Below are 27,757 nucleotides of genomic sequence, written 5' to 3'. Positions count from 1 at the left end.
TATCAATTCTTCCCCCGCCAAGTGGATCCTTGTCCTCAAGGTCCAGTGAAGGAAACTGATTATGCAGCAGCGTTGTTGCCTCCCATGTAGCATCTTCAGTAGGCAATCATTTCCACTTCACCAAACGCTCTTCAATAAATTTTTCGCCTTGTTTAATCCAGCGTGTATCTAGAATCTTCTGTGGTTCCACTAAAGCTACCCCTTCATCAGTAATAAGTGGCAGCTCTAAGTTAACTTGTGGAGGATCCCCAACATATTTTTTTAAGAAAGAGACATGAAAAACAGGGTGGATCTTTGCTCCTGCTGGTAATTAGAGTTGGTAAGCAACACTTCCGACCTTCTTTTCGATTAGATAAGGGTCGTAGAACTTGTTGGAAAGTTTTTGATGAACTCTTTTGAAGGCAGTTTGTTGGCGATAAGGATGTAGCTTCAGGAGTACCATATCACTTACTTGAAACTCCACATCATGCCTTTTTTTGTCTGCCATTTGCTTCATTCGATTAGCTGCCATGTCCAAATTCTTCTTCAAGTGCTGGAATAATTCATCCCAGTGTAAGAGGCTTTGATCGACTTCGTGAACCCGAGATAACCCATCAAAATACAACGGAATTGAGGGAGGGAGCCGACCATACAAAGCTTGGAAATGTGTCATCCCCGTTAAGCTATGGTAGGTGGTGTTATATCAGAATTATGCCCAAGGTAAATAACTATACCATTTTCATGGCCATTAATGGACGAAACAGCGTAGGTATTGTTCAACACAATGGTTCACAACTTCGGTTTGTTCGTCGGTTTACGGGTGGTAAGCAGAACTCAATTTCAACTTGGTGCCTAACATAGTGAAGAACTCTTGCTAGAATTTGCTGATAAAGATGGGGTCGCGGTCACTAATGATTGATTTTGGCATGCCATGGAGTTTGATGACGTGTTTTACAAAATGTTCAGCTACAATCTTTGTAGAAAACGGATGAGATAAAGTAACAAAATGAGCATACTTACTGAGTCTATCGACGACCACCAATAGACTATCTTTGTTGTGGAAGGATGAAAGGCCTTCAATAAAATCCAAAGTAAGATCATCCCACACTTGACAGGGAATGGGAAGTGGTTGAAGTAATCCTGCAGGAGCTAGGGTTTCAGTTTTGGTTTTTTGACAAACTTCACACTCTGTGATATATTCTTGGACAGACCGGTACATGGATGGCCAATAAAATTGTTGAGCTAAACTTTTGAATGTCCTCAACACTCCAGAATGCCTGCCATTTTGCTGTCATGAAACTCTTTTAGGAGCTGGTTGTGGATAGCATGTGGAACAACCACTCTTTTTGTATAAGCGGAGACCATTTTGCGTTGAGTATGGTCCGGTAGGGTCCGTAGATGATTGGCGGCTCAATTGCTGCATATATGGGTCATCTTGTGCTGCCTTTCTCATATCATCCCAAAGAATAACCTATGAGACAAACAATGGATTAAGAAGTGGGCTATCAGGGTGGCGAGAGAGGGCATCAGCAGCTGAATTTTCACGTCTTGGCCAGTAGAGAATTTCATAGTCATAGCCCAAGAGCTTTGTCCACTTTTGTTGTTCAGGAGCTGCCACACATTGATCCAGAAAATATTTGAGACTCCTGTGATTGGTTCGAACGAAAAATCTCCTGACTAAAATATAAGGCCGCCATGTCCTAATTGTTTCCACAATCGCTAGCATTTCCTTGGCGTAGATGGACCATGTTTGTTTATTAATCCCCAAAGCGCGACTCATAAACGCAATTGGCCTGCCTTGCTGAGTAAGGACTGCACCGATTCCGTCACTTGAAGCATCAGTTTCAACAATGAAAGAGTCATTAAAATTTTGCATGGCTAACGTCGAGGTAGTTTTCATGGCTTGCTTGAGTAGCTTAAATGCATCCGTTGCTTTTTCATTCCACCTAAAGCTTCCTTTTTAGAGGAGATTGGTAAGAGGGCGAGCCAACAGTCCATAGTTTCGGACAAATTTCTGATAATAACCTGTCAAGCTTAAAAATCCGCGTAATTCAGTGATATTAGTAGGTTGTGGCCAAGCTACCATGGCCTTAATTTTTTTGTTGTCTACCTTTACCGCTTGATGCGTCACAATATGGCCCAAATATTCCAGTTCCTGTTTTCCAAAATCACACTTGCTTGCTTTGATGAAAAACTGATGTTGTCTCAAGATATCTAATGTTGTTCTTACATGTTCTATATGTAATTCCCATGTGGGACTATAAACAAGAATATCGTCAAAGAAAACTAGTATGAACTTGTGAATATGAGGGTGGAATATAGAATTCATAATGGCTTGAAAGGTTGAAGAGGAATTGCATAAACCAAAAGGCATAACTAGGTACTCAAAATGACCATTATGGGTTCTAAAGGCAATTTTTGGAACATCAGGAGCATGTACTCGTACCTGATTATATCCAGCTCATAAGTCTATTTTGGTGAAATAGGTCACCCCATACAACTCATCTAGCATATCATCTACCGTAGGAATGGGAAATCGATCTTTAATGGTGGCTACGTTTAGTGCCCGATAGTCTATGCAAAATGGCCAAGTGCCATTTTTTTTTTTTTTACCAACAAAACAGGATATGAGAATAGACTGGTGCTAGGTCGAATGACTCCCATGTTGAGCATCTTCTCAACCTATTTTTCAATCTCTGCTTTTTGAAAATATGCATATCTATAGGGCCGAACATTTATGAGTTGAGTACCTTCTTTGAGAAGAATGTGATGGTCGATATTCCTCAAGGGTGGTAGTGTGGTTGGTTCTTTGAACACGTCTGCAAAGTCCTCCAATGTCTGCTGCATGGTAAGACTGGTGTCTATCCTGGTAGACTTCTCGACAATTTGTAGGTAGACAGTAAACAACATTTGGCCTTAGTGCATATCTTTCGAAATCGACGCCAATGATGTCGCTTGAATGGTTTGGCTAATTCCTTGCAATCTTCGTGCTTAATTACCCCAGTGAAAGTCCATGGTCAATTGTTTCCAATTGCAAACCACAGAGCCTAGCATCTCCAACCATTGGATGTCTAACACCATATCAAGTCCTGCTAGGGATAGAGAATAGAGGGTGAGTGAAAAATTAATACCTTGAAAATTCACTTGCACCTTCCCAGAGTGACCCTGGTAGAGTAGTTGTTCGCCACTTGCTGCGCGGACAGCAAACGATTTCGTTGGAACCACTGGGAGTCGAAGAAATCTGGCTACTTTCTCACTCAGAAAATTATGAGTGGATCCATTGTTGATCAACACTATCACGTGTTGAGATCCAATGGTGGCTGCTACTCGCATGGTTCGTGTAGATGCCCAGCCTGTTAGTGCATGTATTGAGATTTCCGGTTCGACTTGATCTCCCAAAGTATCTTCCATCTGCAACTTTTCGTCCACCACCTCATATTCTTTGGTGTGATTGTTTCTTTGGCACTCAAGAAGGAGTAGTTGAGGTCCCTGACACTTGTGACCTGGGGTGAATATGTCATTGCAGTTGAAACAAAGCCCTTGTGCTCTTCGTTTCTGCATTTCATCCCAATTCAATCGCTTGGGTGTCACTGTTGGGGTAGTCCGATTTTCTCGAGTAATGGTGGTAGATACACGGTTCTGTAGTGGGGGTCGTATGAACCTCTTCGTTCTTGCGATCTGTTCATTCTTCATTCTCACTAGATTGATGGCTTCCTTCAATGTTTTGGGCTTGAACATTCGAATTCCATCAGCGATTTCGGATTTCAACCCTCCCATGAAAGTGCCAACGAGAGCCTTCTGTGTCCAACCTTGAACCCGATTGCCTAGCCTTTTGAACTCTTTTTGGTACTCACAAAGGGATCCGACCTATCGAACTCTGGATAGAGTTTCATCAAAATCTTCACACTCTGTCGGTCCAAAACGAGCCCATAGTTCCTCCTCAAAGAACTCCCATGTCACCAAGCGGCATTCCTCCTGGTAAGCTCGACGCAACCATTGCCACCATTGGTTAGCTTCTCCTTCAAGGTGGAAAGATGCTAAAGTTACCTTTTGGTTGTCTGTTGTGCCTTGAAACTCAAAGAATTGAGCTACTCGGCTAAGCCATTCAGTCGGATCTTCTCCGGAGTATTTTGGAAATTCCAACCTTGTCATCTTGGAAGAGAAAACTTGTCTACCACCATCGTTCTCCTCTCAATGAGAACGAAAGGATCCTTCCCACCCATTGTTGTTGTTGTTGCTAAAGGCTTCTTTAGTTGGAAGCACTTCGGATAGCTTGTTGACGATTTCCTCTAATCATTGTATTCCATCTTGAACTCCACCAAGCCCAGCCTCCAAAACCTCGATCCTCTCTTTGTTGGATGTCATTGTAGCGATGCTCTGATACCAATGTTAGGTCCCGATCAAGTAGCAACAATAACTCATAGAAATACTCACTTTCTTTGGGTGAAAGATAAACCACAACTGTTTGTAGGATAAATATGCTGCCGTTTATTCATTGCTAATGTTCCAATAAATAGAGTAAAGCTTAACATATCAGCTTCAACTCCGAAAACTAACTAGCCTAAACTCAAGGGAATACCTTGTAACAAATTTGAATTGCAGAAATACAAAACAGAAGCAGAAAATAAATTAAACAGCTGACAACTCTTTGGTTAGACTTGGCCTAACTCAAGCTAAAAACTTGGGATTCTGCTTAGGGATCCTTTCTGACCTTCTTGGCCGCCTATCACATTCACGCACTTATCACAAATTATAGTTCATAAAACTCAGTGGAAAAGAACAGCTAGCCATCATCTGGGTTTTCTCTTGATGAAAGTGAAAATAAAGCAACCCTTAACAAGTGAATTAATATGAATTAAGCCCATCATTGCAAAATTGAGCTCCTTGCTGATTAATGCTTTCTATAATTAAATGTAAAAATCAAGACTAAGTGAGAAAAAGTTGCATATTGTTTAGTTCATAATAGTGAATAATAAATTAAAAGATAGGTAAGTATAAGCATCACCCTTCAACGTCTCCATCTTTGAAACTTTCCCTCAGCTTAGTGCCCTGTAGTCTAACTCTATTGGCTCCAACACTATGACCATGCCTCCATGTTTAGCACTCTTTTTGCTGACCACGAGAGTCTCCTTCTAATTTTTATAGAATTGAGAAAAAAAAAACCCCAAAAAGAAAAAAGAAATGGGAAAAAACAAAAGCTTTATAACGGAAAATTTTACCAATGGCAGGGAAGAGCGAAATGAATAATTAAGCAAAAGACAATAAGAACAATAAGATATAAGCAGTGGCTATGGTAGTTAAGAACAGAGTTACAACATACCACTTAAGCCAAAATTGAATCATCCATAGCTAAAATGATTATCCTAGGCCACAAAGAACTTGTGGCATTGGAGAATTGGCATACAGTCCAACCCTATAAACAATAGTAATAGAAAGCAAGAAATCTATAACAAATAATAGTTGTAAAGTTCGACAAGCAAAAAAAAAAAAAAAACATTGATTGACGATATAAAGTTCAATGTGAATCTCTTGAAAAAAACATGTAAAATTACCAACACTAAAACATTTAAATTTCTTATAAAAGAAAATGGATAGCAGGGCATAATGAGTTTGATATAACTTGATAGAGAACATTTGCTTCCCAAGAGTACAAGTGTGTAAGATTCCATCAAGACATCTGTAGTTGCTTGTTCATGCCTCCAAAAAATACCATTATCTTCAATAGAACAGAGATCAAATCAACTAAGATTTAAGATAGTAATAGTTTTCCATTATCCTTTCTTAGTTCAATAGCTCTTAACTTCATTCCACAGTCAACATTATCCTTTCAAATCCACCATAACCAACAAATACCCACATAAAATTATCTTTCTATTCACTTACTCAAACATCTATTCATTATTCTTCTCTTGCTTTGATTTAAAGTGTACTTGGATAAATTCTATACTTGAAGATTCATACTCTATTAGAACACATGAGGCAGTGACCATATTTGATTCTAAAGATTAAGGGATCATATCAATGTTTTATTTTAAATCCTCATTTCCTTATACATATAAATCATATTTATAGCTGCATTTAACTTGTACGTTTAACAATAGAAGTAGATCAAATAATTCCCATGATTTATATAGATAATAATTACACTTTGAAAATTTTAATTAAATATCCTCTCATCATTTTTGAGAAAAGTGAGTCATTTTACTTTTGAAGGCTTTTGTTCATAGGGATGACAATCAGTTCAACAAAGTGGGCAAAGAAAGCATAAATTTGATATTACCTATAGCCTCATGGTCAAGCTTAATTTTAGGCATTAAGTGGATCTCATCAAACAATCTCAGGTTAATTTGACCCAAATCTAGTACACTATTCAACCCAAATCTAGAAAGACCCTTAACAATTCAAAACCCAAATTAAATATATATTGTACTCACAAACCAAAAAATTATGTAACATCTTCATTAAAATATTAAGCAAAAATTTTCAGTCAAAAGAATAACACAATGTTTACCAATGTTCTACAAAAAGTGCCATAAATTATAATACATTGCTAATAACAAAATCTGTAGTTTCTTTACTAAAATGTTCTGCAAAAAATTTTGGTCAAAAGAAGAAAACAATTGATTCTCACATATTCAACATCTATGACTGCCATTGTTATGCATCATTTCATTTTCTAATTTAGCCGCAAATTCACCTCATTACACACCATCGCAACCCACATGAATGCATTGAAATTCAGCCACCAAAATCTTGATACGTACCACTTTACACGCACCAGATCAGACCACGTATTCTAGTGGCAAGATGGAAGACTTGGTCTAATTGTTTGTTGAGTCTGTTATGTATTCTTTGTCCCATTTTTCAGCAATTCCTATTCTTTAGCCGCACTTCCTATTCTTTAGCATTGTTGTTATTCCCTACTAGTTGTATGGCTATATATAGCCTGAATGAGTTCAATAAAAAAGTAGTTTTAATTCTCAAACAATCTCTTCCTTCTTCTATTCCTTTCTTTATTTAAGTTCCTTCGTATCAGTGGTATCAGAGCCGGTTCCGACCATGGACACTCACAACAAAACAAATGCAGAATTTCGCAATGAGGTCAACGAAATCTTGGCACGCCACAAGACTAGTTTCAATCAGGTAAACGCGGCCTTGCAAGCAGTGTTAACCGAGCTTCAAACTCTTCAAGCCTCCCATAGCCAAAACACTAGCCCCCCTGAAACCAACCCATTTTCACGTGATGAATCGTCACACCCACATACTTCTTGTTCTCACACTATAAATGACCACTCTCATCAACACCTCAAGTTATCCTTCCCAAAGTTTAACAGAGACAACCCAACTGGATGGATTTACAAGGCAGAACAATACTTTGAATTCAAAAACGTTACACCAGAACAACAAGTTCAACTAGCCTCCTTCCATTTAGAAGGCATCACCCTGCAATGGCACAAGTGGATGACAAAATTTCGTGGACCACTCACATGGGATGAGTTCACCAAGGTTGTACAACTCCGATTTGGTCCAACTGACTACGAGGACCCGTCAGAAGCTCTGACTCGCCTTAAACAAACCACTACCGTAGCAGCTTATCAAGAAGCTTTTGAAAAGCTTTCCCATTGAGTTGACGACCTGCCCGAAAGGTTCCTAATTGGTAGTTTTATTGCAGGACTCCGAGACGACATTCGCATAGACGTGAAAATTAAACAACCCGACACTTTGGCAGATATAATAGGAGTGGCTCGGCTAATCGAGGAACGCAACTAGCTGTAGAGGAAACCAAACCAGCAACTACGTTCCCACCCAGCTTTTGCGACACCAAAGGCCTCACCCAACCCAATAGCTGGTGTGCTAGGACCCCCACCAACCCAGCGTATAAACCAAAGTTCCAATACTCAACCAGCAACCTTCCACCGAATCACCAATCAAGAGGCACAAGAACGTCAAGAGAAGGGGTTATGTTATTATTGTGATGAGAAGTTCGTTCCAGGCCATCGTTGCGAATGAATGCAATTATTTATGATCAAGGATTCACCCCATACGGGCATCGCGGATGTTGAGGGCGATCAACCTAAACCGGAACCTCATGATGCTCTACCTGAAATTTCTTTTCATGCAATTGCAGGTACCAAACACCCACAAACTATACGCGTCCTTGGCAAGTTGAAAAACAAGAATATAACAATGCTAATAGACGGTGGGAGCACTCACAACTTCATTGATCAGGCTATCGTCTCTAAGTTCGGGTTACCAGTAATCCAGGATAAGAAATTCCAAGTCATGGTTGCTAACCGAGAGAAGATAGAATGTGTTGGACAATGTCGAGCCCTCACTCTCACCATTCAAGGACTTCCCGTCACCGCCGACTACTACATTCTTCCTGTCGCATCATGCCAGTTGGTATTGAGAGTGCAATGGCTTGCAACTCTCAAACCCATCAAGACTGATTACAAGCAGCTCACCATGAACTTCAACATGGTAGGAACTTCCCACATATTCTAGGGATTGGGACGAACTGACATCAAAGCCTTAACTGACAAATAATTTAATGGATTACAAGGCATCGGGCTATTTTTTCAATTAATTCCTTTCAACAGCAGCAGCCAACCAACTTCCTACACACCTGAGATGGCCCACCTCCTAGCAAAATTCCCTCGGGTATTTGAAACACCTACCAGCCTGCCTCCAAAGCGATCACATGACCATCACATTCCATTGCATCCGACCGCAGGACCCGTAAGTGTGAGGCCATATCGATACCCCTATTACCAAAAAACTGAGATAGAGAAAATGGTAAAAGAGTTTTTGCAATCTTGTTTGATACGACCAAGCCACAGCCCGTTCTTATCCCCAGTTCTGTTAGTAAAGAAAGCAGATGGCACTTGGCGTTTTTGTGTGGATTATCGAGCTTTAAACGACATCACAATTAAAGATAAGTATCCAATCCCCATCATCGATGAATTATTAGATGAGCTCCACGGCGCCAAATTTTACTCCAAATTGGATTTACGGCCTGGATATCATCAAATCTGCCTGCAAGAAGAAGACATTCCTAAAACTGCATTCCGGACACACGAAGGGCATTACGAGTTCCTTGTGATGCCATTTGGTCTCACTAACTCACTAACAACCTTCCAAAGTCTCATGAATGGTCTTTTTTGTCCCTACCTCCGAAAATTTATTTTGGTTTTCTTTGATGACATTCTAGTGTATTCGAAATCATGGGAAGACCACCTCACACATTTGCAAATTGTTTTACAGATCTTATCAACTAACAATTTATTTGCAAAAGAGTCGAAATGTTGATTTGAAGTTTCACAGGTCGACTACTTGGGTCATGTCATTTCGAAGCAAGGAGTATCGGTTGATCCAGCCAAAATACAAGCTATCATTGAGTGGCCAACACCAACAACAGCAAAAGGGGTCCGTGGGTTCCTTGGTTTAGCAGGCTACTACCGAAAATTTATCCGTCATTTCGGATGTATAGCAACTCCTCTGAATTGTCTCTTGAGCAAGAATGGATTTCACTGGAATGAGGCAGTAGAGATGGCCTTCAAACAATTAAAAGTGGCATTGACGTCACCATCAATTTTATGTCTTCCTGATTTTACTCAACGATTCGTAATTGAATGCGATGCCAATGGAATCGGACTCGGTGCAATTCTTACCCAACAAAATAGACCAATGGCATATTTTAGCAAAGCATTGAAAGGTTCGGTCTTGACTTTGTCCACCTACGAGAAAGAAATGTTGGCTATTATCAAAGCAATCAAGAAATGGCGACCATACCTGCTGGGGAAACCATTTACAGTATGCACTGACCAAAAAAGTCTTAAGTACCTACTAGAGCAACAAATTACTACACTAGCACAATCAAGATGGCTGCCAAAAATACTCGATTATGATTACATAATTGAGTATAAATGTGAGCCTGAAAATCAAGGTGCAGATTCTTTGTCATTTTTAGTTGAATTCCAATTTTTATCCATTTCTCAACCACGTGCAAATTGGTGGCCATTGCTTCAAAAAGAAGTCCAACAGGACACATATTATGAAAACTTCTTACAAAAACACCCAACTCAAGCCGCCCTCAAGCTGCTCCAACATAATGGAGTGTGGTTCAAAATAGACAAAGTCTATTTGAGTCCCACCTCACCCTTGCTTCCGAAGATAATGACTAACTGCCATTCGTCGCCAATAGCTGGGCACTTTGGGTTTCATAAAACTCTCTCCCGTATGACACAGAGTTTCTTTTGGTCTAATATGCGCCAGATGGTGAAAGATTTTTTGCAGTAATGCGATATCTGTCAGCGATTCAAAACCGATTGTATGAAGCCAGCGAGGTTGCTTAAACCACTACCCATTCCTACTCAAATGTGGACTGATGTCTCGATGGACTTTATTGAGGGGTTACCATCTTCTAATGGATATACTGCCATCATGGTGGTCGTCAACTGATTGACAAAATATGCTCACTTCGTAGCCTTGAAACATCCATTTACTGTTGTAATTTTCGCCAAGGCATTTGTTGCCACTGTGGTTTGCCTGCATGGTATTCTGACATCCATCGTTAGCAACCGAGACAAAGTGTTTATCAGCTCTTTTTGGCGAACATTGTTCTAGCTGTAGGGAACCAAGTTATGTATGGACTCAAGTTACCATCCCCAATCCGACGGCCAAACGGAAGTTGTCAATAGAACTTTGGAGCAATATTTTTATGATGTTTTGTAGGGGAACAACTGCGGAAATGGATCGAATGGATTCCCAGGGCCGAGTTCAGCTACAACACTTCCATTCACTCCTCCACCAAGATGACACCCTTTGAAGTCGTTTACGGCATTCCGCCTCCAAATCTATTTACTTATATACCAGACACTTCCCGCGTCCAAGCAGTAGATGAGTACCTGCGTGACCGAGATGCCATCCTACATGAGCTGCAACATAACCTTCTATTGGCTCAAGATTGGATGAAATGTCAAGCGGACCAACACCGGCGCGAGGTATCGTTCCTGGTGGGAGATTATGTGTATTTGAAACTCCAGCCCTATCGACAAACTTCTGTGGCTTTTCGGGCCTCCATGAAGCTCACCCCACGTTTCTTTAGTCCATACAAAATCATTGAAAAGGTTGGTTCGGTGGCTTATAAATTGGCTTTGCCTCCTGGTTCTCAAATTCACGACGTGTTTCATGTCAATTTGTTAAGAAAACATTTGGTTCTAGTTAGTCCAACATCTACCCAACTTCCACCTGTCTCGGATACTTTGACTATCCTTCCCCAACCCGAAGTTGTCTTAGATCGACGTGTAATCCGTAAGGGTAAATACCGCCCCAAATCTAAAATCCTGGTGAAATGGATTGGCGCACCAGCAAAAAATGCAACTTGGGAGAATGAGTGGCGTTTCACCAAGTCATATCCAGATTTCATCCTTGTGGACAAGAATCCTTAAGTGGTGGGGAATGATAGTACCACTTTACACGCACTAGATCAGACCACGTAGTGTAGTGGCAAGATGGAAGACTTGGTCTAATTGTTTGTTGAGTTTGTTACATATTCTTTGTCCTATTTTTCAGCAATTCCTATTCTTTAGCTGCACTTCCTATTTTTTAGCATTGTTGTTATTCCCTACTAGTTGTATGGCTATATATAGCCTGAATGAGTTCAATAAAATATGCAGTTTTAATTCTCAAACAATCTCTTCCTTCTTCTTTTCCTTTCTTTATTTAAGTTCCTTCATATCAAATCTCCATTAAACGACCACTTTATTCACTCATTTCAATTGAACAATTCAACCACAAACTTCATTGGAATTTCATAAAATAAAATAAAAAAATCCACACCAAATGTACCATTAGACTTTTATAAAAAATTCAGCAATTGATTTCATCATATGCAACCACCAAATTCCAATTACAAGGCCACCGAATTCATGGAATTCGCATGCATTATCATGATTTTCAAATGGCTTAAATCAAATGACAATAGTTCCAAAAGGAAATAATTCTAATCTTTATTTTAATACACATCACTAAACATGAAAAAAAAAGCAACCATTCCTCAACCTTTGAATAATTAATGTCCCATTAACCATTAATATCATTCTATTACTTGTATTTTCATGCTTTGATTTAAAAATTCACCAAGCTTCACTTTCTATTATAAATTGTATTCAACAAAACAACATCACTATTTCACTTCTCATAGCCGACTGTCATTATCTCCAATTCATTTCATTTTGAAATTCAACATACTCAACCCATTAATATCTCTCTCAACCAACATGATTCTAATTTTAAAATTCAAATGAACTAAGTCACTGACATTCTATAGCATGATTCTCTTAACTTCAAATACAAAAACACATATACACCATTAACTTCTCTACGGCCGAAACTAGCTTTTATTCCATTAAAATTCAAACATCACTAACACATCTCACATATACCCATTCAATTTTTTGTTTTCTTAAGAAACAAACTGTAATACCCGGGTTTTTAAGGACACGTCAGATTCTAGGAGTATAAAGTCTTTTATAAAATTATAGGTCAAATGGTCAAAAAGAGTGGTAAAGATCTATGTGTTAGTATTTAATTGGGAGAGATTTTGGAAAAGTTGGTCAAAAGTCAATAGTTTGAAAAATTGTCAAATTAAATTTAGATTTGAAGAAAAATTTAGCCATCAAATAATTGAGATTAGGTTTTGAAAATTTGAATATTAAGTACGTTACAGGAATTAATTTAATTATTATCGAGTAATTATATTGTAGTAAGAAAAACTTGGTAAAATTTTATATTATATCAAATTGTTATAATGGATAATTAAAAAGAAATTCAATTTAATTTTATAATGAATCAAATTTATTTTTTTAATTGGAATTAAACTTTATAGAATTACGGAAACATTAAACGAAGTTGAATTGAAATTAAATTAAGAGTAAATTATGATATGTGAATTTAGGAAAAATATAAAAAATGGGTAAATTAATTAAATGTGAATTTTATGAATTTAACTTTTGAAATTTTGATGCGATTGAATAATTTGAAAAATGAAATAAATTAAATAAAAGTTATACCAAATGGTTAAGAATTTGATTTTTATAAATTGAATGACTAATTAATTTATGGAATTAAGTTTTAGAATATTACTTAAATTTTGTTGGTAAATAAATATTAGTAAAATTAACGAGTTAAGGGTTATTACAAATTTCAACTTCTTGGTTACCGAAAAATTATTTTATGTATTTAATATTTTTATGAAATTGAATTTTGTTAATAGTTAATTATATCATGTTTTAAGTGAATTTCAGAGTAAAAATGTTTCAGGTAATTATAGTCAAATTATACTTTTTAATAATAGACCTATAGTAAATTAAATTACTAATACGATAGTATTTTTCGTGGGGTAAAAAATCATAAGTTTTGTATAATTCATAATTATAGAAGGTGAATTTAAGAATAATGGTTTAATTTATTAAGAGAAGGTACGTGCATTTTCAAAATTGTTTAATACATACATACATATATAAAAGTGGGTTGTTGCGTCGGGAGGCAAAAGAAAGGAAAAAGAAAAAAAGGAATGGGGTAGGCAGCACAGGGGAGATGTAGGGAGGTTCTTTGTCATGTGTTTTCGTCAATCCGACGGTGAAACAACCTCCGATTGTGACGAAATTTGAGACAGTGATAGTCTTCAACGTGGTGAACACTTCTACGGAGTCAGATTTTTTATCTCATAATTGGATCTTACTATATAGGTAGGGGTGTGTTTTTCCTAAATTTCTCTCTCGACTTTTTTTGGGCTTTTTGTTTTGTTTTTAATTACTTTTAGAAAACTCCATGGAAATGGATGAGTTGTTGAATTGTAGTATATTTTCGTATAGTTTTCAATTAGGTTATTTTTGGAAACCCTAAACATGTAAAATGATTTGGTTTTGCTTTGAAAACATTAAATGGGAAGTGAATTAAAGTTTAATGCAAGAAAAAATATATATATATTAGAATTGTTGATATTTAATTGTTGTTCCCGTGATAGGATTTACCAGATTGTTGTGGTTGTGAAAATTCTTTTTATTGGAATATTGGTAATATATTTTAATGATTGTTGTCATGTTATAAATTATATGAATTTATTGGATGGAAATTATTTGTTGAAAATTTTGAGTATTGAAATATGTTTAAAATGATTGTTTTAAAATTATTAATATTATTATAAATAAATAAATTGATGATATAAATTTGGTTTTTGTTAATATTCGAATTATTGGAAAAATATTTTCCCAAATGTTGTGGTGGTGTAATTGTAGAAAATTGTTGTATTGGGTGTTAATACTATTGAGATTATTGGTGATAAATAAATTATGACATAAATTGTGTTTTTGTTGATATTTGTATTAGTGGAAATTTTCTTGGATATGTGTGGTTATTTAATTGGAAAAAAAAGGTTATGTTGGTTGTTGTAAATTAATAAGTATGTCAGAAAAAAAAAAAAGAATTTGATTGGCTAAAGTTTAAAACTATGTATTGATACTATACAATTAATTGTGAATTTTCTTTGATGTTTGTGATGATTAAAGTGAAGAAAAAATCGTTGTGTGGATTATTGGAAATTATGAAACATAATGAGAGTGAATAGAATTATGTCTCGGAAAATTTTGGATGTTGAAATATAATGTGATTGCACTTCATATGCATCATGGTTGTGCGAAGAAAAAGAAATATTAAAGAAATTGTTCTATGAAATGGAAATGAGAATGAAAAGACCTCGGAGATGGCAAAAATGAAAAGAAAAAAAAAATGACCGCAAAGAAGGCGAATTAAGAAGGGAGTGAGATCCCTATGGTGAAAAACCCAAAAGTTTACCCCGGGAAGACTCCGAATGGGGAGTTTATTTGGGTATGGATGCGTATCCTTCGGTGAAAGCCCGAGAACAACAGTGCATTGTGTGATTGCGTGTAAGCATTTACACCATGGTTGCATTTGAAAGAAGGATTTGTATTATTTATTAAGTGTACGTTTGGATATATTATTCAAGACTAAAATGATTTGTTTATATTGTAAATTTAGAATTGTTGATATGCTAGACATATGATTGAATAAGGAAAATGACAATTTTGATTGGTTTAAATTTGTATGGCTGGGGTTTCTTTTGGTGTGTATAATGTAAAGGTTGTATTATGTTTTGGCATATGGTTGTGTTATTGACTTAGAATTTCTAACCTATTTGGGTGTAAAACACCCTACTGAGGAACGTGGAAATGCTTACCCCTTTAATATTTATTTTCTAAAATTTTTAGATGCAAATATAGTTTTAGAGGGACCACAGAAAGTTCAGGAAGTATTCGAGAAAGCAAAAGAACCATAATAATGGTTGTTTTTAAATGTATATTACCCTTTTTACATGTACCAATTTGAGTTATATGAGCTTTTGTAAGTTAAATTATATTTGATTAGTTTGTAAAATATTTTTGGAAATATTCTTTTTGACTTAGATTATTGTAAATATTTAAGCTTTTGGATTGGAAGATGACTGTTGGATTTATTATACTTGGATTTATTATACTTGTGAACAGAAGATAGTGTGTGGTTGGTTTTGGAAAAGTAAAATAATATATTACAGTAAATCTTAACTTAATAAATTTATTTAAGATTAGACGTTTTATTGGAAAAAAAAAAAAAATTAAAGTGCTTTGATTGATTACCAGTGTGGATAGTAACCCTTAGGGTCAAACCCTTGACCTGGGGTTACGAGTCGAGTTCTAGGTTGGCCAGAATTTGGGGCGTGACACAAACATGCCATTAACATATCCTTCATAAATTCATTGCAATATTTTATTCAAAAAATCAACATGCCACTAACATATATATCCTACATAAATTTATTCAAAGATTAACATGCCACTAAGACATGCTACAGCCGGCCATATATTCATATGCAATTCGATCATTACATCCACTTTTACAACTGACCACATTATCTCTTGATTTTAATTCATTAGATTTTAACCATTTATATATGAGGTTGCAACTAGTAATTTTCCACGCCGAATTTATGCTTCGACTCCTCCATCAACATGGCAACAAAATTCTCCATTTTTTCAACATGGCTGCCACTTTCCTTCATGCACTAAGCTTCTGCAACTCCACTTCAAGGATAATTAAGAATCGTTGTCACCTTCTATCTTCAAACCGTAATTCGATGCATTCTCCACTCGAATTCCAATCTGGTTATTCTCTATGTCACCTACGGTAGTGGAGTTCATTCTGCTGCTAACTATGTTCATGGAGGAGAAATGGCAATGCATCAATAGGAGGGCGATATTAGTACTGATGATGCAGCCAATGATGGGAGAACTGATTATGTGGTCAATTGATGCTTCAGTTGTGGAGATGATGGGAGAACTCCAATTGGTGCTATCTTGGTCCAGATATCACGATGATGAGCCTGAAGATGAATGTTCAAATGATGATCCTCAAATGATGCCTTGCTGATGGAGATCTGTCACTATCCAGATGCAAAAGCTGTTGATCAACTCTTCCAGAACCTGGTAGATGATGATCCAAAAAATAATAGAGAGCTCGTTCTCCTATCCTCCTAAGAATGCTAAAAAAAGATCCCATTAAACCTAATGCGTGATGATCAAATCTGTGAATCTGCTGTGGATATGTTCTTGATGTGCCTTCTCCGGAAATTCAAGATGATACAATAAATAAATCAATAATGATCAGATAACGAGATATGATGGTGAAAACTGAAATTGGATATCTGATGATAGAACCGAACATGATCAAATCTCCCCAGCCGGTGTGTCATGATCGCGATGAATTGCAGATAATGATAATGGCGGTGATGATCAGTATCAAGAGCTGGTCTATGTGTGGCTTCGATGAGTATGGAGATGCGGTGCACTGGTGTAGATATGCAGAAGACTACTATAAAGAAGGCTCGTCTCCTCCAACGGATGGCGCCCCTGTGGAGGTGATGCTCACTGCTGGCAGAGACGCATCTCTCCAGAAAAGACCTAGCTTCCGGAAAAATCCAGAAAAACTTCTGATATGTGGTGATGAAAAACACGAGTTTACGGCCAAAGTAGTTTATTTGTAAAAAAAAATGATAAGAATAGTATCAATTTGAAAATATTTGTCAAAGTAGTCTTCTCTGTCCACGCAAGCATCCACATGGATTTTAAGTGTAAAAAACCACCATTGGTGACTGTGGTTTTAAACTTATAGAAATTTCCTTAAAACCACAGTTTGTAACTGTGGTTTTACAATTTCTCTTAGAACCACAGTTACTAACTGTGGTTTTAAAAGAATATCCTTAAAACCACAGTTACAAACTGTGGTTTTGCAATTTCCCTTAAAACCACAGTTAGTAACTGTGGTTTTACAATTATTTTAATCCTTCTCCGTTTAATAGTGTTATAATTTTAATATTATTTTTAAAATATTTTTTATCAAAACAACCATAAAACCACAGTTAGTAACTGTGGTTTTACAATTTCTCTTAGAACCACAGTTACTAACTGTGGTTTTACAATTTCCCTTAAAACCACAGTTACTAACTGTGGTTTTACAATTATTTTAATCCTCCCCCGTTTAATAGTGTTATAATTTAATATTATTTTTAAAATATTTTTTATCAAAACAACCATAAAATCACAGTTAGTAACTGTGGTTTTACAATTTCTCTTAGAACCACAGTTACTAACTGTGGTTTTACAATTTCCCTTAAAACCACAGTTACTAACTGTGGTTTTACAATTATTTTTAATCCTCCCCCGTTTTAATAGTGTTATAATTTTAATATTATTTTTAAAAAATTTTTTTATCAAAACAACCATAAAACCACAGTTACTAACTGTGGTTTTACTAATGGTGTTGTAATTTTAATATTATTTTTAAAATATTTTTTATCAAAATTACAATTATGTTGTAATTTTCACAAATATTTTTAAGGGAAACTCATGTGTAAAAAAGTATGGGATTTTAGAACTTTGCTTTTCACAAATTTTTTTGTTATGACTGTTTTAAAAATATATATATTTTATCTTTATTTTTTCATATTTTCCTTGAAAATTTGAGAAAATAATTTGGTCTACATGCATTCCCATAAAAATTTAAATTTCCTTATATATTTATGGTAAATAAAATATTTATTTTTTTACAAATATTTTCACATATGAACTAAAGAAAATTATTTATTCATATTATTTTTAAATTTTAAAATAACTAAAGAAATTGTTTATATTATTTTAAAATTTTATATTTTCATATGAAAATTAATGCCAATGATTATGATTTTAGGTTATTTATTATTAAGTATGATTTGAACTTATGTCTTGGTTAAAATGTATAATTTTTTAATTATATGAAAGAAAAATAGGTAATGGTTGTAATAATTTATTTAGTTAGAATTTCTTTCATTTATACTTTTGGATGCATTTGAGTTTTATTTGTTTAAATTATCAAGGAAACATGTGAATAACATAATATCACTAATTTGAATTAACACTTTATATAACCTTAAATGTATAAACCAAAGTATAATAGTTCTACAAACATGAAAAAGATCTCAATGTGTCCCACATGATGGAATCTTTCTCTTTCGTTGTGAACATCTACGGTAGGTGGCCATATTTGTTGTATTCGTCTGTGCTATCTGAAAAGTCTCCATCTCTATAGACTGTGACACGTCATCTACATGAGCTGTCGAGATAGATGGAACTGATGGAGGTAGACTCGACGTACACGTGGAGCTCGATGTCCTCTAGGTACCCGTACATGTAATCGTGCAGCATGAGCTGTCCCCTGAAGAAAAGGTAGAGGTGCAATGGACTCTGTAACAGGTGGAGGTGCAATAGACTCTGTAACAGGTGTGGGTGCAATAGACTCTGCAATAGGTGGGGGTGCATCCAATGATATAGATGGCTGAACAGGGGTAAGGGTAGATGGTATGGTAGTCTCGGGTCGAGGTGAATAGGTTGGTATGGATACATCAGGGGGAGAAAGTGGTGACTCTAATGATGCAGATGGCTGAAATAAAGGAAAGGTAGATGTGACTGGTGGATGTGAGGGTTGTACCAAAGTAGATGCCAAAGGTACATGTCGGTGACCAACTCGACGACCACCTCTCCTCCGACCTCTAATGGGTGGTACCCTAACAGGCGTAATCAATGATGGTGGTCTCATGGATGACACTGAAGATGTAGATGGCTCATGTGTCGAGTGTACGCGATGGTCCTCTCCTATAGCACGTAAAACATCAATAGCAATTCGGTGAGTTTCCTCCAAATCATTTGAAATAGCCATCTGTGATACAGCGGTGATCTGTATAAGAAAATGAAACATGAGGCATTTGCACATAATTTAAGTTTAACATTCATTAAAAAATGGTTTTGTATCTCAAATGCTCTCACCAATAACTCAGTGGCAGAAGCTGTACTATGGAACCTCATATGATCTCTATGCAAAACAGGTGCGATCAGGCGTCGCATGATACGTCGATACCACTGCATATATGGATCATAAAAAGACATGGTAGTAATCGCAAGTGGTGCTGTCGCAATACGCTCAGAACGAGTAGCCCAAAGAGAAATATACTGAGCATGGAATGTGACCCAATCGTACTGATGTCGTCCTCGCCTATCCACTAAATGTAGCTCCATATCTATCAAACAAGGTGGAGGTATCCCTTGTTGCATACCAAACTGGCGTAAAACTCGCTCTGGTCTATGCCACTCGATAATATCAAAGCAAATTAGAGGTGACATAGTTCGCCAAATTTCTTCATCAGCCTGACATATAGCCGGAAGATGTGCAGTCAAATCTGCTGTATATGGTTCCCATAATACCTGTAATTTTAAAAAAAAAAATAATTAGTCACATTGGTGGAAAATATTGCAAAGGTAAGCTTACGCATCTACACTTTACCTGATCCTGTGTCTGGGCATCCAATTGATCTCGATAGAATGTCAACACATGTGGTGATGGGTTATGAGACCAAGACAGGGGTACTCTCCACCTGTGGCCCAATGGATCGATTGGGAGTGCCTCATCTGGCAATAGATGATCATGTAAACCATCAACTACATCATCATGGACATGTGGGACTACTATAGGCACTGGAGGACGACCGAAATCAGGTCGACCCACATGAAGTCTCTCCCATGACCACAACTACAAAATCAGATAACATTATCAAAATTAGACAACTTACAACAATAATGTGAGTCAATTAATTATAATAGATAGTTATGTCGAAATACCTGTAATAGTGTGATAGGTCCAGAAATCTCTGTGGCACTATCTAAACTCGCACGACATAGCTCTCTATATAAGTATGCCAACACTGCACTGCCCCAACTATAGTGAGAAATCTCAGTGAAGTCTCTCAACAGTGGAAGGTAACATAACTGTACATGTGTGCCAGTCTTGTCTGCGAACAATGCTCCACCCAATAGTGCTAATATGAAAGCACGCGCATAACGCTGTAAAATAACATCATCGACCCCTGCTGGTGGATATGAGAACTGCTCACGCAACCATCGTGCTGATATAGATGACCCTCTAATCTGAGATGGAGGTGGGACGACACCTAAAAGCTCAGAACATAGTAGTGACCAATCTACGTCACATGTGCCAGTGATAGGAGGCCCATGAATACGTAATCCAGAATCATGGCTACATCTTGTAAAGTAACAGTCATCTCTCCAATAGGTAAATGAAATGTGTGTGTCTCGGGCCGCCATCGCTCAACAAGACTCGTGATCAATGGCCAATCTAGTGAAATGTGTCCAACACGATATACACCATAAAATCCAGACTGCATCACAAATCGCTGATTACGAGGGTCCATCTCCCACTCTCGCATGAATGTCCATAAACGTTGTCGACATGTCAATACCTGATTAAGCTACAAAAGATACCATTTCGATTAAATAAGAACTTAATTAAGGTTTATGATTATGTTTTTCTATACATCTATATTTATATATACATATATACCTGACCAGAATCCACTAATTGAGACCTATGTCTGTCCTGTAGCGCTAAAATAGAGCGATCTAATGGATCTGGATCGAATCTGCACTCTCTATGCTCCATTACTATACTGTCATAATAAAATAATGTTAATATTATAATTTAAAATATTTATTTGCAGCCAATATCAATATCCAGTACAATAATTTTAAAAAAAAATTGTCAAACACTAATGTTCACATCCAAATATTAAAAATTTCGGCAGAGTATCCCCTATAAATAGGGCATTCTCCAAAATACAAACAACCTGATTAATCAAAATATTTATGTGCAACCAATATCAATATCCAAGTACAATAATTTAAAAAAAAATTGTCAAACACTAATGTTCACATCCAAATATTAAAAATTTCGGCAGAGTATCCCCTATAAATAGGGCATTCTCCAAAATACAAACAACCTGATTAATCAAAATATTTATGTGCAACCAATATCAATATCCAAGTACAATAATTTAAAAAAAATTGTCAAACACTAATGTTCACATCCAAATATTAAAAATTTCGGCAGAGTATCCCCTATAAATAGGGCATTCTCCAAAATACAAACAACCTGATTAATCAAAATATTTATGTGCAACCAATATCAATATCCAAGTACAATAATTTAAAAAAAAATTATCAAACACTAATGTTCACATCCAAATATTAAAAATTTCGGCAGAGCATCCCCTATAAATAGGGTATTCTCCAAAATACAAATAACCTGATTAATCAAAATATTCATCTACAACCAATATCAATATCCAAGTACAATAATGAAAAAAAAATGTAATAATATGATGTTCGGATCCAAATATTACAAAATTTCGATAGAGTCTCCCCCATAAATAGGGTATTCTCCAAAATACAAACAACCTGATTCATCAAAATATTCATATTACAATTTTGAAATTAACAGCAAAGTCTCTCTTATAACATAAGTATTGTCCAAAATACAAATAACATAATATCAACATCCAAAACCTAGCACCCATCATGAAGGCCCAGCACCCATGTTCTTATTTGGACAAGAACGACGATTGTGACCACTTTGTTTGCACAAACCACATGTAACTGAGGTTTTACCTTCTCTAACATCCATTTCATTGTGCAAACGAGTAGATTTAGGTCGTCCACCTGACACACGTTTCATTGAATCTGCAGGCACAATAATTGGACCAACATATGGTGGCCACTCGTACTCATTGTGTATGGGGTTAAACAGTGGTGCCCAAGTGCTAAAGTACGATTGTATAGTGTAATAATGTTGAACAAATGATCTAAAATCAATTGAACGAAAATGACATGCCGCTAGAATATGACTACATGGGAATCCATATATGAGTGTTTTGCCACATGTGCATCCATGCTCACGTAGCTTAACACGATGTGTTCTTCCACCAGATGATGTCTTTTTACTACCCCTACTGGCCTTTACATGAAACAGTCCTTGGAAGTGATCATACAAAACGACCTCATGAGAACCTGCCTTAACAATATTTGCATTAATCTTAGCATCAACATAAGGAGTGTATTGTTCACCTGAAGCAAGTCGACTAGCACCATGTTCTCTTCTTACAGCAAAGTAACTATTAACTCGATAGAATGTCAATTGAACAAATGCGGTGATAGGGAAACTTCGTGCCCCTTTAAGCACACTATTGAACACTTCTGACATGTTTGTAGTCATTATGCCATATCGTCGACCTCCATCATGTGATAGTGCCCATTTCTCAAAGGGAATAGCCTCCAACCAGCTGAGTGCATCTTGATTGATTCTCCCAATTGTCTCCATATGCATGTTGAATTTTTCTACCTTAGTTTCTAAGGCGGCTCTGCATAAAAGTTGTTTCAAGCATTTGTCCTTAAAGTGAGTCATAAAGTTGCTAGCAAGATGACGCATACAAATTCGATGATATGCATTTGGCTCAGACCAACCAAGATAAACATCAGCAAACGCAGCCATAATGCCCGGATGACGATCAGAGATAACACAAAGACCCCTCCTTTGAGTTACTCGATTTCTAATACATGCCAAAAACCATCCCCAACTATCAACATTTTCACCCTCAGTTATTGCAAAAGCAAGAGGAAACAATTGATTATTTCCATCACAGCCCATGGCAATCATTACAGTGCCCTTATACTTCCCATACAAGTGTGTACCATCAATAGTTAACACAGGACGACAATGCTTGAAGCCCTCTATAGAAGGATGAAATGCCCAAAAGACTCGCTGAAATACCTCTTCATTTCGCATATTTCCTGGGAATGTTTTAGAAATTACAACACATCCTGGATTGGCTTACTCTAAGGCACCAAAAAAATGTGGCAGTTTAGCGTATGATTTATAGAAATCACCAAACAAATTAGTTAATGCTTTACGCTTGCCTTTCGAAGCCTTAGTGTATGAGATATGGTACCCGAATCTTTCTACAACACTTGCTTGAATGGCAGCCACTGAAAGTGTGAATTGTGTCTTAATCATTCCCTCTATATGGGCGGCTATCAGGTTTTAGTCTAACTGATGATGATCTTGGTTCATGCAAGGATTGACACATGTGTGTGGGCCACTATATTTGTTGATCTCAAATAAAGATGTCCCTTTAACAACTGTAGCACATAGTCTCCAAGGACATTGAGACTGTTCAGCTTTCTTACATCTTAGGACCAACAATTTCTTTGTGGATGACAAAACGATATACTCTTGGTGCGAATTAATAGAGTACATCTTTACAGCATGTTGCAAATCTCCTTTGGAATTAAATATTTGTCCAACTATGAACTCTCCATTTGGATGTCCCATAAGAGTGTTTCCCCATGGGGTCCATTCACTTGACACAACATGACCAATGTTTTCAACATTTTCAAACTGTGGTGATGGTGCCAAATGATATTGCATTGGAGATAATTCAATTGGGTCATCTAAATCCTCTGTATCTGGATTGTTTGACAAGTTACATCCTTCCCCATCCACAGCCACATATCTCATTTGTTCTCTTTCAATTGCCTCACGAACAGCTAAAAAAGGCGAGCTACCTTCCCTATCTTGATTATCATCATTATGAACATCCTCGGCTCCTACACTGTCATCATCACATTGTGTTCCTTCTTTGTCTTCCTCATCCTCTTCTGATCTATGCTCAAAAGTAAATGGATTTTGAACATTACTAGTACCATCATTTTCACCAAGTAACAAAGGCATGCAATTACCAAGTGGTGAATTCATTTGTAAGTCAATAGGTACTTGTTCAACAAATAACTCAACTTCATCCATCCCAAATCTATTATGCATTTCTAACATTCGAGCTACACCACTATCATTCTTTACTGGGCAAGGTTGGAATTTATTCCCTTTTTTCATAGGATACTTACAACTAAGTATTAATCGAAAATGTTCTTTATTGATGTCAGTGACCGAGTATATCATTTCCAACAGTTGTTCATATGTTGTCCCAAGAGGCACATCAATAGGTTCAACCACAACTCTATCCCCAACATAATCAACATCGGTCTGTGTTCTCACCATTTTCCCATTACAAAAACAAATTATTGCCACCGATAAATTAGACATAGTTTACCTATAGAAGAAGCCAAAAAAATCAAATCAATTTCATTTTTAACCACAAAATTACACAATATAAAACATTACTAATAACATCAATTTGTAATGAAATAACAAATAACAATAATAGGGTATGTTATTAACAATAATCAAATAACAAATAACACCTTAATATCCAAATAATTCAATGTTTTTTATTAATAATATTTTCTTATTATTTATTACCATTAAAATTGAATAAAAGGTTGTTATTTTTCCATTAACAATTAAAATGTCTTTGTTTAAGCTACCCAAATTAAGTGGGAATTTTTTTTAAATTTGTTCAAGAATGGATGTAATGTGTACATATTCAACATAATTAATAGTTATGACTATAAACGTTTTAATATTTTCCATTTAAATAATTAAAAAAGAGAAAGCGGAATAGTTAATACACTTTTGCTTATGTCTGGTTAATTTTTAAATTTTTTTAATTTAATTAAATTTCTACAATTTATAATTTGATAAGTTAAATTTGAAGTAAAAACTAATATTTTCTATATATTAAATTTGGTTTTGGTGTTTTTTTTATTATTTATAACTATTGAGTTCTTCAAATATTTTATAATCTTTAGGAGTCTATCTCGATCTTATAGATTTTTCCCTCTATGGCCTAAAATATTTATAAAAATATTCTAAATAACTTTCCTTATTCTATGAGGAAATATGATATCACAATAATAAATTATCTTTATAAAGATGATGATTGAAAAAAGACACACTCAAATTATCTTTATAAAAATGATGATTGAAAAATGACACACTCAAATCTCATTCATCCTAATAAATTTTTTAAAAATATATATATATAATAAAAAGTATATATTTTTTTAGAGGAGAAAAGAAACAAAAATAAATTTAATAATCACTTCCAATTTTATAAAGTTAATAAATTATGAAAACAAATTTAAAAATAATTTGAAAAACTTAAGCATTTGTAATGATGGTTTCTCGATAAATCTAGTAATTATAATAAATAAGAAGATAAAATATTTATTAGGAAGTGTAGAGGCTTTCCCTTTTCTTTTTCTGTAACTTTTTGAAGTTGCTTCCATATGTCTTATGTCAAGAAGATTCCCATAAATATGTATTAAACCTGGAAGAAGCAGATTCTTACAAAAAATAATGAGTCATTTTCCCCAATTTTTTACTTTAATGCATAGGTGTTTTACAAAATCCACAAAACAAAGCTTTGTGGATTGTAATAAAAGTAAATGTGAACACCAATGCTCATCACCCAGCTGGCTCTTTTCTAACATACAAAGAAGGCAGTAGACAATGACAGCCACTTCCCTTGTCGCATGCACGTTTATACATTTAAAACCTCTTTTTTTTTCCTATCTAAATCCTTTATAATTTATATATATATATATATATATATATATATATATATATATATATATATATATTTCTTTGTAGTCTTTGATTAATTAATTATTTACTTCCATAAAAAAACTAATATATTGAATCTTATGAGAGTATGGTGCCATTTTCCTCTTCAATTTAATATTCCTCCTTGATTAAGTGTTCAAAATTTGTATGCACCAATTATTTTTTTCTATAAAAATGAAATACATCTTCAACAGATCATCATATGAACACAAAAAATATGGACTAGGGAATAATTTCCAAGAGCATGCAATTGGAATCTATTAAACAATGACACCCCATATTCCACGTTAGATAGGCTTTCCCATAAAAAACATTGATGTTGATCAATGTTGGATTTGTTCACTGATTTTTCCAAGTTAAACCATATTTTCCCTAAAGACCAAAGAAGAAGACTTCAATGAGTAACTGTATATAAAGAATGATAAGTCACAAAAGATATATAAGAAAAATCTTTATTTATTTATGTACTTTTTTTTTTTGAGAAATTGCGGGTTTGATACATTCTTCAAAACCGAGATGAGAGGAAAATGAGGGTTAGGGTTTTTCGGGTTCCAGGATAAGAGGAATACAAGGCAGAGGAAAGGGTTTTCTAGTTTTTTGGATAGCTATGAAATTGAAAACAACTTGAGATTTTTAAAATTTTCAAAACAACTTGTTTTCCTCTATTTGGTTGGTGAGAAAGCTAAGGAAAATGAGTGGGAAAAAACTCATGAACCCGAAAAAAATTTACCTAGCTACTGGTGGAGCTGCTGGTGGAAGCCACTGGTGGGAGCCGCAACCGGTGAGGAAAGAAAATGGAGCTGCAGATGGTGGAGCCGCAGATAGTGGAGCCACAGGAACTGGATTGTTGGTTTCGGGAAAAATCTGGGTCTCCAAAGTAAAAAAATAGGTTTAATGAAGATGCCTTGTTGACGTGGATTGCTTACGTGGCTTCAAAGGAGTAGTTTGGCAAATACTTTGAAGACCGGATCAGTTTGGGCTTTTTTTTCCAAAGAAAGACTACTTTGGCCCTAAACTCGAAAAACACATCATCTCCTCTTGTACTTTCCTCCCGAATCTCCTAGAATACTCCAGAACCCAAAAAGATGATTCCCTATGATGTCACCCTGCTCATCCTATAAATGCCTGCGTGGCACCCATCCAAAACGCACGTGTTTACAACCTCTTGGAGCCTTTTTTTTTTTTTTTTTTTCTAAAAAATAAGTTTCAACTTTTTCAATAAAATAAGACAAACAGAAATTTAAAACAATGGTATTCTCAAACTTGGAAAATAAAAGTAGAAGTGGTTACTATGTAATTAAATTTTATATTTAAGGATTATTTTTTTAAAATATGGTTATTAAAATTAAGGATAAACTTAACATTTCTAAAAAAATTTAATTAAATAAAAATTAATTTCCTGCATCACAAGTTGCTACGTATGCAAACATATCTTCTTCTCTTATTAAATATGATCTTATTTATTATTTGAATTTTAGTACAAATATATAAATAAAAAATATTAAAAAATAATAATATCAAACTCAAAAACATACAAGTTCAAAACTAATGTACGGTTGAACACTCTGGTCAAAGTCCAACTTTAAAAGGATGAAGTTGATATCAAAAATAAAGAATTACAATAATAATTTTTAGATTCTTTTCATTTGTAATTTAATAGAAAATTAATTCTAATAAATGAATTAAATAGATCCATTTAGAATTTTTTATTTTATTGTATTAAATAACTAAAAATAAAAAATATATTTAAAAAAAAAATTAATTT

This window comes from Vitis riparia, chromosome 7, assembly GCF_004353265.1.
Source record: "Vitis riparia cultivar Riparia Gloire de Montpellier isolate 1030 chromosome 7, EGFV_Vit.rip_1.0, whole genome shotgun sequence".
Lineage (NCBI taxonomy): Eukaryota > Viridiplantae > Streptophyta > Magnoliopsida > Vitales > Vitaceae > Vitis > Vitis riparia.
This window is presented reverse-complemented; position numbering follows the sequence as displayed.